We start from the raw sequence: 17639 nt of genomic DNA, 5'->3' as shown, positions 1-17639 counted from the left end.
GCAAAATATAGAACTAACCCAAATTGTCCAAAACATAGAAAAGAAGCTTTAAAAGACAGAACAAAACCTTCAAGAGATGAGCGATTACTTAAAAAGATCAAACCTAAGAGTAATTGGGTTTCCTGAGGCAGAAAGAGAGACAGAGACCACCCTGGAACAAATAGTCCATGAAATCATTCAAGAAAACTTCCCTCATCTCATCAGTGATGCAAAAATTCAAACAAAAGTCATTCAGAGAACCTCTGCAAGAAAACAGATGAGAAGCCCAACTTCTAGACACATAATAATTCACTTAAACAAAGTAATTATAAAAGAAAAGAAAAAAAAAAACTAAAGGTAGCAAGAGAAAAAGGTCAGACTACCTACCAAGGAAGACCAATTATAATAGCAGCAGGTTTATCTACAGAAACACTTCAGGCTAGGAGAACTTGGAGCCCAATCTTCAAAGTTCTCAAAGATAAGCAATTTCAATCGAGAATAACCCACCCAGCCAATCTAAGCTTCATTAGTGAGGGAGAATTAAAATCTTTCCCAGACATCTAATCCCTAAGAACTTACACTGCCTCCAGACCACCTCTACAAGAAACACTTAAGAAAGTATTAAACACAGAAGCAAAGGAAAAAAGAACGACAGTGTTCTTCACAAGAGTACAGAAAAAAGATTGAAAGAACACATGAATCAACCCCAAAACCAAAAGAAAGACAACAAACAAACAGGAACAACAGCAACTCTATAAGAATCTCATGACAGGGATAAACCCTCACATTTCAATCACTAGCCTGAATGTGAATGGACTAAATGCATCACTGAAAAGACATAGAATGGCAAAATGGTTAAAATATCATGAGGCAACAATGGAATGTCTCCAAGAGACTGATCTCACCAGAAAGGACACTCACAGACTCAAAGTAAGAAGATGGGAAGCAAAATTTCATGTGAATAAACCACAAAAGAAAGCAGGAGTTGTGGCCTTAATTTCTGACAAAATACTCTTTTAGCTATCAAAAATTTAAAAAGATACATAATGATTAAAGGTTCAATGCACCATCAAGGAATATCCATCCTTAACATATATGCACCCAAAATAGGAATACCAACTTTCATAAAGCAGGTTCAGGCAAACTTAAAAAAGATATTGACTCTAACACTATCATAGCTGGGGACTTTTCCCACTCACAACCCTAGACAGATCATCAGGACAAAAAATCAGCAAGGAGATCCAGAACCTCAATCTTACTCTTGACCAAATGGACTTAATTAATACCTACAGAACATTCCACCCAACGACCACAGAATATACATTCCACTCATCACCACATGGAATGTACTCTAAGATTGACCACATCCTTGGTCATAAAGCATAAACAAATTTCATAAGATTGAAATTCTGCCAGGCATTTTCTCAGAATACAGTGGAATAAAAATAATATCAATACCAATAAGGTTCTCCCCAAACCCACAAAGACATGGACCCCAAACAGCATGATGCTAAGCAACTCCGGGGTCAAGATGGAAATCGAAACAGAGATTAAAAGATACCTGGAAACAACTGAAAATGAAGAAACATCTTACCAAAATCTCTGGTGTGCAACGAAATCAGCAGTAAGAGGGGAATTCATATCTCTACAAATGCATATGAGGAAGATGGAAAGATCACAAGTTAACAGCCTAACAAGTCACCTAAGGAAGCTAGAAAAGCAAGACCAAAAAAAAAAGCCCTAACTTCAGCAGAAGAATGCAGATCACCAAAATAAAAAGCCCAAATCTGGAACATAGAGGACAAACGGATAACACAAAAAATTGATGAAATAAAAAGCTGGTTCTTTGAAAGGATAAACAAGATCAATGGTCCCCAAGCTAGACTGACCAAGAAAAAAGAGAGAAAAAGCACCAATAAACACAATCAGAAACACAAAAGATGAAGTCACACCTGACTCAGAAGAAATACAAAAGATTATCAGAGACTACTAGGTACATTTGTATGGAAACAAACTTGAAAACCTAAAGGAAATGGAAGACTTTCTGACATCACACAACTTCCCTAGGTTGAAACAAGAAGAAATCAAGGCCCTAAATAGACCAATAACAATCCAGGAAATTGACTATGTCATAAGAAAGTACTTACATAAAAAAGCCATGGACCGAATGGCTTTCCAGAGAATTGTACAAGACATACAAGCAGGAATTGATACCAATCCTATTGAAAGTATTCCAGGTGTTTCAGAAAGATGGAACTCTTCCCAAATCATTTTATGAAGCTAAGATCACATTGATACTCAAGTCAGGAAAAGACCCAACAAAGAAAGAGAACTACAGGCCAATATCTTTGATGAACATAGATGTTAAAATTCTCCAAAGATCCTAGCAAACCGGATTCAACATCACATCTAAAAAATCACACATCACAACCAAGTAGGCTTCATCCCTGGGATGCAAGATTGGTTCAACATTCATAAGACCATGGACATAATTAACATACATCAACAGATGTAAAACAAAAGCCACATGACTATATCATTAGATGCAGAAAAAGCTTTTGATAAAATCCAGCACACCGTCTTGATAAAACCCTCGAACATCTAGGCATAGATGGAACATACCTCAAAATAATAAGAACCATGTCCAAGAAACCCATAGCCAGCATACTCCTAAACAGACAAAAATTGGAAACATTTCCCCTGAAAACTGGAACAAGACAAGGATGTCCACTCTCACCGTTCCTGTTCAATATAGTTTTGGAAGTCCTAGCTAAAGCAATCAGAGAAGAAAAGGCAATCAGGGTTAGCCAAATAGAAAAAGAGGAAGTCAAGTTATCTCTCTTTGCAGATAACATAATTGTATACCTTGAAAACCCAAGAGGATCTGTCAGAAACCTCCTTGCACTGATAAAAAACTTTGGAATTGTCTCAGGATATAAAATAAATGTGCAAAAGACAATCGCATTTCTACACCAATAATAAACAAACAGAAACCCAAATAAAAAGCACAATTCCATTTACAATAGACACACACACACACACACACACACACACACACACACACACACACACACAAATGAAATACCTTGGCATCTTCCTAACCAGAGATGTCAAAGACCTTTACAATGAAAACTATAAAACACTGCTCAAAGAAATTGAAGATAAACAAACAAATGGAAAAATATTCCATGCTTATGGACTGGAAGACTCAACATTGTTAAGATGTCCATTCTACCAAGGCAATCTACAGATTTAACACAATACCCATCAGTATTACCAGCAACATATTTGTCAGACCTAGAGAAAACAATAAAGGAATTCATATGGGAACATAAACAATCAAGAATAGCCAAAACAATCCTCAGAAGCAAAAGCAAAAACAAAAAATCAAAGCAGGCAGGATCACACTCCCAGACTTTAAGCTTTATTATAAAGCAACAACAATCAAAACAGCCCAATATTGGTACAAAAATAGGCATATAGACCAATGGAATAGAATTGAGATTCCAGAAGCAAATCCTTAATCTCTCAACTAACACATCTTTGACAAAGCCTCCACCACCAAAAATTGGGGAGAGGAGAAGCTACTCAATAAATGGTTCTGGGAAAACTGGCTGACCACATGCAGAAGATTGAAACAGAATCCCTACCTATCCCCATACACAAAAATTAACTCTAAATGGATCAGAGACCTAAATGTAAAACCTCAAACTATAAGAACCTTAGAAAATGCAGGAGACACTCTTATGGAAGTTGAAACTGGCAACCAATTCCTGAGCAAACCCTAAGTGCCCATGCCATAAGAGATAAGATAGACAAGTGGGACCTTCTCAAACTGACAAGCTTCTGCAAAGCCAAAGAAACCATCAAGAGAGCAGGGTGACAGCCCACAGACTGGGAAAAATATTTGCTAACCCTATATCTGACAAAGGCCTATAAGAAACTACAAGAATCTACAAGGAACTCAAACGTGAAGAAAAGAAAAAAAAAAAACAGTTTCATTACAAAGTGGGCAAAAGCTATGAACAGATACTTCTCAAAAGAAGATATACAAGCAGCCATCAGATACATGAAAAAATGTTCAGCCTCACTAGTCATCAAGGAGCTGCAAATTAAAACTACACTGAGATACCACCTAATTCCAGTCAGAATGGCCATCATCAATAACTCAAAAAATAACAGATGCTGGAAAGTATGTGGCAAAAAGGGAACACTTCTACACCGTGGGTGGGAGCGTAAACTAGTACAACCTCTGTGGAAATCAATGTGGTAATTCCTAAAAGTTCTAAAAACCAACCTACCATATGACCCTGCAATCCTCCTACTGGAAATATATCTGAAAGAACTCAAATCACTCTATAAAAAAGATACCTGCACATGTATATTTATCGTAGCATTGTTCACAATAGCAAGAACATAGAACCAACCGTGCTGCCCATCAAAAGAGGACTGGATTAAAAAATGCAATACATATACACAATATTTACCCAGCCACAAAGAAGAACAAAATCATGAACTTCACAGAAGCCTGGATGGAATTAGAGTTTATAATACTGAGTGATCTTTCACAGAAATAAAGACCTGAGTATCACATGTTCTCACTCATAAGTGTGCCTTGAACAACTACCATAATACTATAAAAAAGAATTGACAGTAGTAGGAAACTGCGGGGGCAGGGGGAGGTAGAATTGACAGTAGTCGATATCTACCTGGGGAAGGGGGGTACACCTCATCAACAGGGGTACCTGCACAATGAATATTTGTATACCTAACCCTGAATTGTATCCCACAATTTAAAAAAAGAAAAGAAAAAAGAAAACCATTTGTAAACTTTAAAATGCAGACCAATGAAGTTGAGTAAAGTTTATAATAAAAGGAGGTCATAGGAAACTAAATGAACCAATGTGAAGATTTAATGTCTTACAACACAAAATTAAGGTTTCTCTCCTCCTCTAAATTTAAGTTTTATATATACATGAAGCTCTCAGCTGTCACAAGTTTACTGGAGCAAATTAATCCACACAAATGAAAAAATGTGTCATTTGTAGTAAAATCTAGCTTTTGAAGCCACATAGAAAAATGAGTGGCAATATTGCATTTAGAATTTAGTTATTCGATGACATAGAGTTATTAAGATTTCCAAAGAAAATGCTAAATTTGCAATTACAACAGTGGGTTATTAAACTATAAATTACTATGTGTCTGCTAATGAAAATTTGGAAAAGTAAAAATAAAATAACATAATTTATATCCATAATAAAGAGGAATTTTAATTATATGACTAAATGTGTAATGTTTACTGTTTTGATTGCAGTGATAGTATACTTGGAATTCTACTATAAAAGATAAGGTAAACTTTCTTTCTTTCTTTCTTTCTTTTTTGAGTTGGAGTCTCAATCTGTCGCCCAGAATGGAGTGCAGTGGCCGCTCCCGGTCACCGCAGCCTCGACCTGCTGGACTCCGGTGATCCTTCCGCCTCAGCCTTCCGAGTAGCCGGAATTACAGGCATGCGCTACCACGCCCAGCTGATTTTTGATTTATTGTAGAGATGAGGTCTCGCTGCCCAGGCGGGTCTCGAACTCGTGGGCTCAGGCAATCCACTCACCTCAGCCTCCCAAAGGCGCTGGATTACAGGCTGAGCCACCGAGCCCGGCTAGGGTAAACTTTCACATATCATTTCCATATATGCACACAGATATATAATAGCTACAACATATTTATACATGTCTTAAGATCATATATGGTAAAATATATTGATATTACATCTACTTTATATAATGAAAAAATGATGTAAACTATACCTGTTATGGAATGGATTCTGTATCTTTTCTATAAAACATACATACAGCTTATATATATATAAGCTCTACCCTAGGATCTATAGTATTTTCAATACCAAAAATTTTCTTATGGTTGAATTGTTTTCTTATTTGAAAAACTTAAACATATTGGCAACATACTATTTAAATACTTTAAAAATAAAGATGTGACTATTGTTAGCACTGGCAGATTCTAACAAGTATTTAAAGAAGTAACAACAATTCTCAATTTTCCAAAATATTTAAAAAGATGGAAAACTATTCAATTCATTCCATAAGGTAAGCCTGACATTCCTTTGAAACCAAAGGCAGACAAAAACACTACAAGTAAAGAAAACTGACAACAATATCCTTTGTCAAAATTAATGCAAAAATTCTAAATAAAATATTCATAAACTTAATTTAGTATGCAATATTTTAAAAATGCACTGTGAGCAATTGGGATTTTTTTCTTGGGGTGCAAGGAAAGTTCAACATACAAAAATCAACCAATGTAATAAACCCCAATAATAGAATGAAGAAAACAAAGCAGAGGATCATGTTCATAGTTACAAAAAAAAGCACTTAACAGAATTCAATATTTTTTCATAATAAAAACATAAACAAGGATAATGAAGGAAACTTCATCAATGCAATAAAAATCATATGTGAAAAAATTCACAGCTTATGTCTTTACGACAGTGAAAGGTAGAAAGCTTTTACCCTAAGATCAGAAACAAAACAGAATGCAGTTTTGCACTTTTTTTCAACATGATACTGGAATTCCTAACCACAGCAATTATGCAAGATAAAATAAATAAAAGTCACCAAATTAGGAAGGAAGTAATAAAATTAGCTTCATTGACAGGTGACATGATATTTAGAAATCCTTAGCAATTGCTTATAGACACACTCACACATGCACATACAAACTGTTAGAACTATTAAGAGAATTTAGCTAAGTTCAAGATACAAAATCAACATGCAAGGATCAGTTACATTTCTATATATTAACAATGAACAGGCATCAAAAGATTAAAAGCTTAGGAACAAATTCAACCAATGACTGATGTACTAATAATGACAAAACATTTGTGAAAAGAATGAAAGGCATAAGTACATTAAAAGACTACAACACCACAAATAACCCAGTTTTAATAACGGGCAAATGACTATTATAGACATTTGTCCAAAAAAGATATACAAAAAATATATATTTTCAAAAAAGTAGAAAATACACAAGCATTGATGAGGATGTGGGGATATTAGAACCCTTGTGCACTGTTGATAGCAAAATAAAATATTACATCTATTATGAAAAATAGCATGGAGTTCCCTCAAACAAAATAAACATGGAATTACTATATGACCTAGCAATTCCACTTCAGGATATATGCTAAAAAGCACTGAAAACGGAATCCTGAAGAGATATTTCCACACCCATGTTTATAACCACATTATTCATAATAGCCAAAAGGTAGAGTCACCCAAAATGTCTGGTAGCAGATGAATAGATAAAAACTGCAGTGCATACATCAATCTACATTTTAAAATGAATTAAATTATGATACCCACTACAGCATGTGCAAATCTCGAAACACTATGTCTATTAAAGTGAGTTAGCCACAAAAAGACAGATATCCCATGATTCCACTTATATAAAGGACCAAGAATACAAAAAATCATAGAGATAGAGAACTGAATAATAAATTTATCAGAGACTGAGGTGAGGGGAAAATGGAAAGATAGTATTTAATAAGTACAAATTTTAATTTTGCAAAAGTAAAAGAATTCTGAATATGAATGATGATGGTGGTTGCAGAATGTGGTACTAATTAACTATACACATTAAAATTGTTAAAAGATTAAATATTATTATATATATTTTACATGATAAAAATAAAATCAAAATGTGCATAAGTGGTAATTGAATCTTTCTTCAGAATGAGAAAAATGATGGAAAGTTTCTACAAATGCTGAGAATTTATGATGATGAGAATCTGACCAAAGACTTTTTAAAAGTCATACATACAAACTTTCAAGTTGTGAAATTTCAAAGATGCGATTGTGCATTCACATGTCCAATCACGTAAGTTAGCTCACGTGTCTTGTATATATTGTCAAATGCATGCATCCCCTCTGTGTGACTGTGCTTTTGTGTACTTTACTGTACAGTACTGTACAGAATACAAGTAGTACAGTATCTTTATTTCAAACTCAGGATACCCAGAAACAAGTGTAAAAGCAGCAGTGGGGTAGCTGGTACATACTAACATGTGTTAGTTGAGTACCTAGGCTAACTTTGTTGGACTTAAGAAAAAATTAGACTTACACACATGCTCTCAGAATAAAACTTATTCCTTTGTAGGGGACTTACTCTATGAGTAGTCCTACAAAAACGTATCACTGTCTTTAATATACTAGTTTTGCTCTAATTTTTTGTATGTGAAACTTATACTTTCTGAGATACGAGGTAATGCAATATCCATTTTGAACTTTAGGTAGCAAATTCTTTATAGTATATTAATAAAATATTTTTTGTATTTCAAATATATATGAATAATTTCTAATTTGTATTCTACCTAATTAGCAATCTTTTAATTTTTCCTTTTATTTTTACAAATGGTACTAGAATGATCTATTCTGATTTTAAGACTATGTAATCTTAGACATATAACTTTCAATATTTCACATTTTTTTCTGAATGTTCCACAATTTCATATGCCATATTTGATCCTTGTTTCATAATTTCTTAGACTCCATCATAAAAGCTAATGATTAGCAGAAGTATATCAAAGGAAGGAAGACTTGGTGGGAATAAGAAAAGGGCATTTGACTCATTGAAGCTTGTCCTTTTTAATATACTTTTTTCCCAGGACAGTATTGATTCTAATTGCTTTTTAAAAGACCTGTGTCTTTGCTTCAGTAACTTTTTCAGTTATTGAATAAGTCATTCCCTAAGATTAACCCAGAGCCCCATCGTACAAAAGCTGTAATAAGCCTGAACATTACATTTGTTAGTACTACTTAATATTTTTCTTACATGAACAGAATTTATTTAGGAAAGTGAGATGCTTCTCAGGGAAAATTGATTGACATGTAAGTAGTTAGATACTGTGATATCTGTCTTATTCAGTTTGTCTGTCTTTATTGATAAGATTAAGCATGAAGTTTTTAAATCTCCACTCTAAGTTGTTTTCTGCAAATACATTTTATGCTGGAAATGCTACTTTCAAATTAAAACACACACATGCACACGCACACACAAACACACATATATACTCACAAACTCACATACACAAACACACCAGTATTCTGGGGACTTCCTTAATCTAAAAAAAACTTGTGTTGAATATAGATCATTAAACATTATGGTAGTCTCTAATCACAATGTCTTCTAATATATAAATAAAGTAAAGGCTTGGGTGTCAAGAGTAAAAAAGTAATTGTTTTATATTAAAATATTTACTATATTTTGAAGTGAAATTTATTTAAAGTTGTTTAACCTTATTTTTTTGTTACTATCTGTCAACATGCATTATAGCAAAACTGATTATCCTGTAAAAAGATTTTTTTTTTTCTTTTCAAAGTATTAGTATGGAGAGACATGTGTTGTGTCTGTTTGTTTTGTTTTTTAGTATTCACTTATCTTTAATCACAAAAGAGATTCATAAATGCTGAAAAAAATACTACACTTTCAATCTTAATTGAAAGATTAGTCCTAATTTTTAGCATTATTTGAACAATTGGAAATTGATTTGTAATGATTTATTAGTATCAATCAAGTCATTTTTAAAAAAATTTAAGTCAGAGTCTCTCTCTCATCCAGGCAGGAGTGCAGTGGCATGCTCACGGCCACCACAGCCTCAACCTGCTGAATTCAGGCAATCCTTCCACCTCAGCCTTCCAAGTAGCTGGAACTACAGGCATACGCCATCATGCTCTGCTAATTTTTTCTTGATTTATTGTAGAAATGAGGTATCGCCAAGTTTCCCAGGCTGGTCTTGAACTCGTGGGCTCAGGCAATCCTCTCACTTCAGCCTCCCAAAGTTCTGCGATTATAGACATAAGCCACCTCACTCTATCATATATATTCACCTAAGACCATAAACATACATACCTATACAAAACTGTAAGTCATATAAACTATATATATATAAATATAACTTTGCCAAGATATACAACCAAATAGATTAAAAACAAATCATAAAGTGATTGACATGTTATTACTGGTAAGTTTCTTTCTTTTTTTTTTTTTTATTGTTGCTCATCACTGACCACTGGTAAGTTTCTTGATAGACAACTCCAAATTATTTTAAAATGTTCAGTTCAAAATCAGAACATCATAGTGTTATTTGTTTTTAGATATTATTTTGTCTGAAAGAATATGCTCTACAGATGCCTTATTGAATAGAATAAAAATATAGTAAAGCAATTTTAAATTGTCTTTATTTTAATTCAAGAAATATTATGACATAGCTAAACATAGTTTTGTCTCTATGAAAGCTGTATGGAAAACATAGCATTGTCTATTACCTGATTTATAGTTAATTTGGTAATTTCCGTTTTATCTCAGAGTTCATCTTTTCAATTTAACCACGTGGAATATCAAATTGATAAATTATACATGCAGCTACCTTCCATGGTCTTTCAATTTAAACTTAAATGAGATGGTATTTCCAATATGGAAACGATGGGGTGTTGTATGTAACTATACCATAGACTATAACTATAAAAGCTGTGCTATGCACATAAAAAGACTGTTTAAAGTCACTAAATGGCAATCAATATAGAATGATCCAGAAGAGGTATTATTCTTGAAAAAAAGAAAGTATAACAAGACAAGTTTAATATTCACAATGACTGAGGGTACTTGAAATATGTAGTGCTAAGGGGAAAAGTCCAAGCAGAAATTGTAAACCCTGTGGAGAGAAAGGCTTGGGTTCAGAGCTGGCACCATAGCTGAAATTTGAGGACAAAAGCCCAGAGAAGAAGAAACCTCAGAGAAATGAGACTAAGAATCTTAGTGTGAGTTTTCTTGTGGTGACTGCAGATTTATACACTATGTTCACACAAGTGGAAACTCTGAGAACCCAAGAAAAAGTGAGTCCAGAAGGCCAGAGATTTCAGTAGCCATGAAGAACTGGTAAATCAATAAATGGTAAACATTTGAAATTTTAGTTGAAGGTGAAGAAGGATCAGCTTTCAGCAATAAAAGCTGTTCCTCAAAAGTGAGGGAAGGAATGAAATAAACCAGTGCTAACAGAATCCAGCTATATGTCTGCAAGAAAGTTAGTCAATTTTCTTTGGAAGATGACGTAATTATGGACTTGAGCATCTGTTTAAGTAATGTTCAATCAGTTACTCGAAGGCAAACTTAAAAATGGGCAATGACCAAGATCAAGAAGGAAATTACCAATAAAATGACTTAGACATGATTTTGATATTACAGCTATTAGAAATACATTTTGCAATAAATATGATTAGTATGTATAAGTAAATAGAGAAAAAAGGATGGAAATGTTAGCAGACACCTATAATGTGTACTCATAACTTAAATTTATAAAACTAAAAATTTATTGCTTAAGTCTGTATTTCATAAATTTAACAGATGACGTTAATTAGAGAGTAAATAGCACACAAAAGAAAGATCGATGTACTGATATATAGGTCAATACAAAATATCCAGATTAAAAAAGATTGATAGAAAAAATAATAATTAGGGGGAGTTCCAAGATAATCACCTTTCTTACAGCACAGACCAAGGAAGGCAATCTCAGTCACTGGTGACACCAACCAGCTAGAGCAGGTTTAGATGGAATAGAGCCCTTTAGAAGATGCTTAAAAAAGTTCTTATCAAAGAAATTAAGGAACAGTTCCTCCCATCACAAAAGCACAAGCAAGCACAGAGTTTTCAGAACATTTAGATCAACTACAGAATTTCAAAAAAGAGAGTGAGAGAAAGAGAGAGAAGCAAAGTACTATCCTCTCACATATTAAAAACCAACAAAGAGATTGGAACCCTAACTTGATACTCAATCAATTGGACCTAATAGACATCTATGGAACACTTCACCCAACAACCACAGGGTACAAGTTCTACTCATCAGCACATGGAACATACTACAGATTGATCACATTATCTGGCATAAGTCAAATGTGAACAAATTTCAAAAGTGTGAAATCATACCAAGCATCTTCTCAGATACAATGAAATAAAAATAAATATCACCAACAAGAATTGGCCAAAAAACCTACAAATGCATGAAACTTAATTAGCATGCTTCTAAATGACTTTTGGGTCAACAGAAAAATCAAGACTCAAATAAAAAAGATTCCTAGAAACAAATGAAAACAAAGACACAGCATATTAAAACCTCTGGATATCATGAAAGTATATTGAGAGAGAAGTATTATATATAACATTATGCACACATAACAAGAAAATAGAGGCATCTCAAATAAACAGCCTAACATCACATCTAAAGGAGCTGGAATGGCAAGAAAAATTAAATCCTAAATTCAGTAGAAAAATTCAGATTACTAAGATAAAGTCACAATTGCAGGATATGGAAGACAAAAATATCATAGAAATGATCAACAAGACAAAAAAATGGTTCTATGAAAGGGTAGATAAGATTGACAGACTACTGGTCAAATTGACTTAAAAAGAGAGAAAGTCCAAATAAACATAATTAGAAACAAAAAAGACAATGTCATAACTTACCACAAAGAAATTCAAAAGATGATGAGAGATCACTATGAACATCTGTATGCAAATAAATGAGAAAAATCTAAAGAAAATGGAGGGATTCCTGGCATCACATAACCTCTCAAGGTTAAAACAGGAAGAAATTGCAACCTTAAACAGACCAATAACAACCCAATACATTGACTCAGTTGTAAGAAATATCCTTGCCAATGAAAGCTCAGGAACAGATGGTTTCTCAGCTGAATTTTACAAGTCATGCAAAGAAGAGCTGATATTAATTCTAGTGAAAGTATTCTAGGCCATCAAGAGGAAAGAAATTCTCCCTAGTTAATTCTATAAAGCTAATATCAACCTGATACCTAAACCTGACAAAAATTCAACAAAGATAATTACAGGACACTTTCTTTGATGAATATATATGCAAAAATTCTCATCAAGATTCTACCAAATCATATCCAATAACACATTTCAAGTATCATCCAACATGACCAGTTGGGCTTCATTCCTGAGATGCAGAACTGGCTCAACATTTGTAAGCCTGTAAACATAATTGGTCATATTAACAAGTGCAAAAGCAAGAACCACATGAATAACTTATTATCTCATGCAGAAAAATCATACAATAAAATGCAGCATCCCTTCTTAATAAAAATCCTTAAACACCTAGGCATTGAAGAAACATTTCTCAAAACAATAAAAACCACCTATGATAAACCTGCAGCCACCATCATGCTTAATGGTCAAAAGATGGAACCAGATCCCCTAAGAACTAGAATAAGACAAGTGTGCCCACTCTCACCCTTTTTACTGAACATAGTATTAAATGTCCTAGTCAGAGCAACTCGGGAGAAGGAAGTCAGAGGACTCCAAAAAGGAAAGAGGAAGTTAAGCTAAGTGGTTACCTGAAATATTTAAGAATTAAAAACAAAGTTTGAAAACATTGCACTATCCAAACCATATACCATAATTTAAAAAGAAAAAAAAAAACTGGCATAGCTATAGTAACCAAATTAAAATTTAAGACATGCAGTATTAAAGAGAGTTATTTCACAATAAAACATTTTTAATTCAAGAGAAAGATATCAGAACCTTCAATCTATGAACCTGATTTTCAACTGTATCTAAAATAATAATAATAATAAAATCAGAGAAAATAAAAGGAGAAAATGGAAAAATCCATTATCATCTTGGAAGGCATGAGCATATATCTTAAATAGCTGACTAACAAAAATTCTTTAGGGACATAATGAATTGAAATGGCACAGTGAATGAACTTGAACAGATTTACATATGTAAAACACTAACTGTACAGTTGCAGAATTCACCTTCTGTTAAAGTCCTTGGGAACGATTTTCAAAATCAAGAACATAATAAAATTTTAAAGAAATTCTCAACAAGTTTCAAACTATATGACTGCAACCGTAATAAAACACATATCACTTTCATAAGACACTAGAAGACTTCAAATCTCAGGTAATTAAAAAATATACTTCATATGTTGATGGGACACAAGAGAAGCTTTCTATTTTTTCTTTTAATTTATTTCAAGCAAAATATTAATGCTAAATATACTACATAACATTTAGATTTGGTTGTCTTTACAATGCAAATAAATTAAAAACATGGCTCTTTCTCTAAAATATTTTATATCGACAAAATCACATCAATGTCAATATCTTCATCAATGTTATTTTATTTTTCACTAGCATTAAAACTTAACTAGTTAAACATTTGTGATGTATACTAACTTTATGGGAAATACTGCCATCTATTGAACTTTCAGGATTTGATCCTCCAATATTACATTGCTGAAACATTTGCAGTCACAAGTGAGGTGAAATGGTTGACTGACTTACAATTTTGCAATCATTTCAAGTTCTTGTTGATGTTAAGTTAGATAACCAAGGTTCTACTGCTTTATTGTGATTATTTGGCATGTGTTATAATTCTTTCCTCAACTAGATTATTTTGAAAATACAGATCCTCTCATTTAGGTTATAGAAGGTTTGCTTTATAAGCTTTCATGTAAGGTGTTGAATTTTACATGCATATGCCTTATGCAGAATAATAAATGTCGGTGGTCTTTTATCTATCTAAGAATAAATTATGCAACAACCATAACTTAGAATACAGTTAAAACCAAAAAAAGGAAATTATAGAATTTTAAGCAGCAGAATAGATTCCTTACAATAAAATAACTAATATTAAGTAATTAACTAATATTAAGTCATTACATTTAAAATAGATGTTTTTTCTCTGAAAAACTGAGTATCACTTGTATATTTTGAGTAGGGATTCAAACCATAGACAAGATGATTTTTTTTCTCTCTATCTTTTTAAAAAATGTGACTCCCTTTCCTAACATGTTCCAGCCCAAATGTAGGCATCATGTTGTACTGAGTGTTAGCTACCCTCTTGGCTGAGCCATTTCTATTCTCCCCTCCATTTTCCTGATACTCCATTTCTCTGATACTGTCAGGCAGCCAACTTCAGCCAGGATCTTCATTTGCCTTGGATCCTAGGGTACTGAGTTTGCAATGACCTTGAGTAGGACTTTGTAAAGCAAATTATTAGCTCTAACTCACTACCTCTCAATCACTTATGCAGAGCCTATTTAAGACAACATGATAGATAATTATTATAAAAGTTACAAAACGAGAATTCATCTCCTGAGGCATGGTATATTAAGAGAGAGACGAAAAAAAGAAATACTTTGAGAGAATATTGTTGCCGAGTTTGTGTGTGTGTGTGGGGGAGGGGTGTTTATGTTAGAGTCAATAGCAGTAATGGTGTAAGGAAGATGGCTTTCTCAGACAGGTGAAGAGAGGAAGAAACCAGAAGTACAACTGTAAAACTTCACATGTTAAGAGAAACGATTCAACCACTGGATGTATTTGACGACCAGAAATGATCTTTATACAATTTGAATTACACAATAGACTTGTGCATATCATGGTGCTTTATTAATGCAAATCCTCATAATATATCTTTTCTCTACTCCAAGTAGCTGCAAAGATTTCCCACTATGCATATAGCTATTTAATGAGTTGCAATAATTATGGATAAATAAAAGAATACTTGACTGCAATCTGCTTTTTATGTTGATATAAGATTGTTTTAAAATAGCATGATGTTTTGTGCAATTGGAGTACAAAACAAAATATATTTTAAACAAGTCAGAATGTAAGATTCTGAGTGTGTACTGCCTTCAAAACTCTGAGCACATCTTGAAGGGCAGCAGGACTTACACCTGTCAATCATTCTGCCATTCTGAAGAAAGATACAGCCCATTAGATACAATGAGTTCACTCAGACAGTGCACATTTATTCTGTTTTTTTGTCAAGTAAAGCAACTGTTTTCTCTGTAAATTGATGCTTCTACAATAACACTGCTATGGATCAAAATAGTAAAATAAGAGATAAGGGTTTCCATATTATATGTTTATATTAATCTATATAAAATTATTCTCTGTATAAATCACAATTATGATTAATGATTGGACTCTAAGCTCAGTCTTAATAGGCTTGTAAATTTAAAAATTATACTAAGGGGAAAATAAGTGAGAGAGTGTTGGAGATGCCATTTGCAATATGAACAAACATTTACTGAGCCCCTATTGTGTATAACTTGAATTTTCAGTCTCTTAAGAGCTATAATATTACTATAGTTTTCAAAAATAGTGGTAGTAGAATCTATTTGAAAATAAGCTAGATAAAGTATAATATATTTTTTTATTTTAGAGATGTGGGGAGCAAGGGAAGATTAACAGCATAAGAAGGCTACGTGCAGGTGAAGTTTAGGCTTCTATCTGGCCTCCACTGGCCCTCACTGGCCCTTGTAGTGGGATATTGTAAATTACATCAATGTTTGTATTCAGTTGAGTCTGGCATTATCACTCATTATCTTCTGTTTTTAATCTACAACTTTAGTTGCCTCATTTGACGAAATCATAACATTTGTCTCACAGTGCCATATGTAAATATGCGTATTGTATGTATTGAGTAATAAAATAGATATAAAAGTTCAATATAATTTGTAAAATGACTTAAAATTTAATTGTACTCTATGTCCCAATATAATATTGACTCATGCACTACCTATAATTTTCTTCTAAATGTATTTCATAGAGCAAAGAAAGACCATATGCATGATCCAGATCACATAATAGGTCTTCTCTCTGGCACCACTGTTGCAAAGTGTTTTTATTTAACTGCGAATTTGACTTGCATGTCTTTTAACAATGGTCTTTTAACAATGGTAGTTTGACACAGTATTTAATTCAACTAATTTACTCATTCATTTGACAATCATTTATCAAGTGCTGGACACCTGGCCAAATACTTAAGGCTACAAAAGCAATTCAAACATCATTCTTACTTAGAGGAACTCATAGCAGTAGAGGAGATATCCACTTGAAGAAACAAGAGTAACAGCAGCATGCATGCAAAAGTACTATGTAAGAAAAAAACAAAAAGAATTGAGTCTCTGCTAATTCCGCAAGAGGGATTTTAGAGAAATTATAACAGGGATTTTAAAAAAAGGAGTGTGAGTACAAATAAATTCTAGTAGAAGTAAGAATGTGCAAAGTGTGATTACATTTTAGAAAGAGGCAATATTCCATTGTGAGTAGGCCTGAAATGTACTGAGAACGCTATTAAGATACACAGCGGAGAAAGGTTTTTCGTATTGACTTGAGAAGAACCTTTTTGGTGTAAAACTGCATTTACTTTTTGACAGTTTTTAAACTTCATTTGTAAAATGAATGTAAGGGACAACTCTCCTATAGAATTATCAAATTATTAAATATTATTCTAAAAAATGTTATCCATTGTATCTACCATAGTAGCAATACTCAAATATATTATAATAATATTTACATTGCAAACATTTCATAAATACCATCTCCTTCCAGACTAATGGATTTAATACTCTTCTTTTTTCAAGAAATTGCCTGCAGATTTGTGCTTTCTGTTTTCAAATTTTATTCTGAGAGCACACTTTGTTATATTAGCTGTAACTTGTTTTTCCATGATGTGTGTGTGTGTGTGAGAGAGGGAGAGAGAGAAACATGTATCTATAACATGAACGATTTTTTAAAATTTAAAGAACGTACATATGGAATAATATGAAGTAGAGTGTCGGTTCATAT

General features: G+C 33.1%; 1 protein-coding gene across 2 annotated transcripts in view; it reads right to left on the bottom strand.

The window, feature by feature from the left end:
* The window catches only part of CDH18 (cadherin 18), a 280274-nt gene that overhangs the window by 120537 nt on the left and 142098 nt on the right, over nt 1-17639 (bottom strand). The gene's annotated exons all lie outside the window — the stretch shown is intronic.

The sequence above is a fragment of the Carlito syrichta genome, unplaced genomic scaffold, assembly GCF_000164805.1.
Source record: "Carlito syrichta isolate Samal-C Ts95f unplaced genomic scaffold, Tarsius_syrichta-2.0.1 Scaffold314304, whole genome shotgun sequence".
NCBI lineage: Eukaryota > Metazoa > Chordata > Mammalia > Primates > Tarsiidae > Carlito > Carlito syrichta.
Note: the sequence above shows the minus strand (reverse complement) of the source record. Positions and strands in the feature narration are given on the sequence as shown.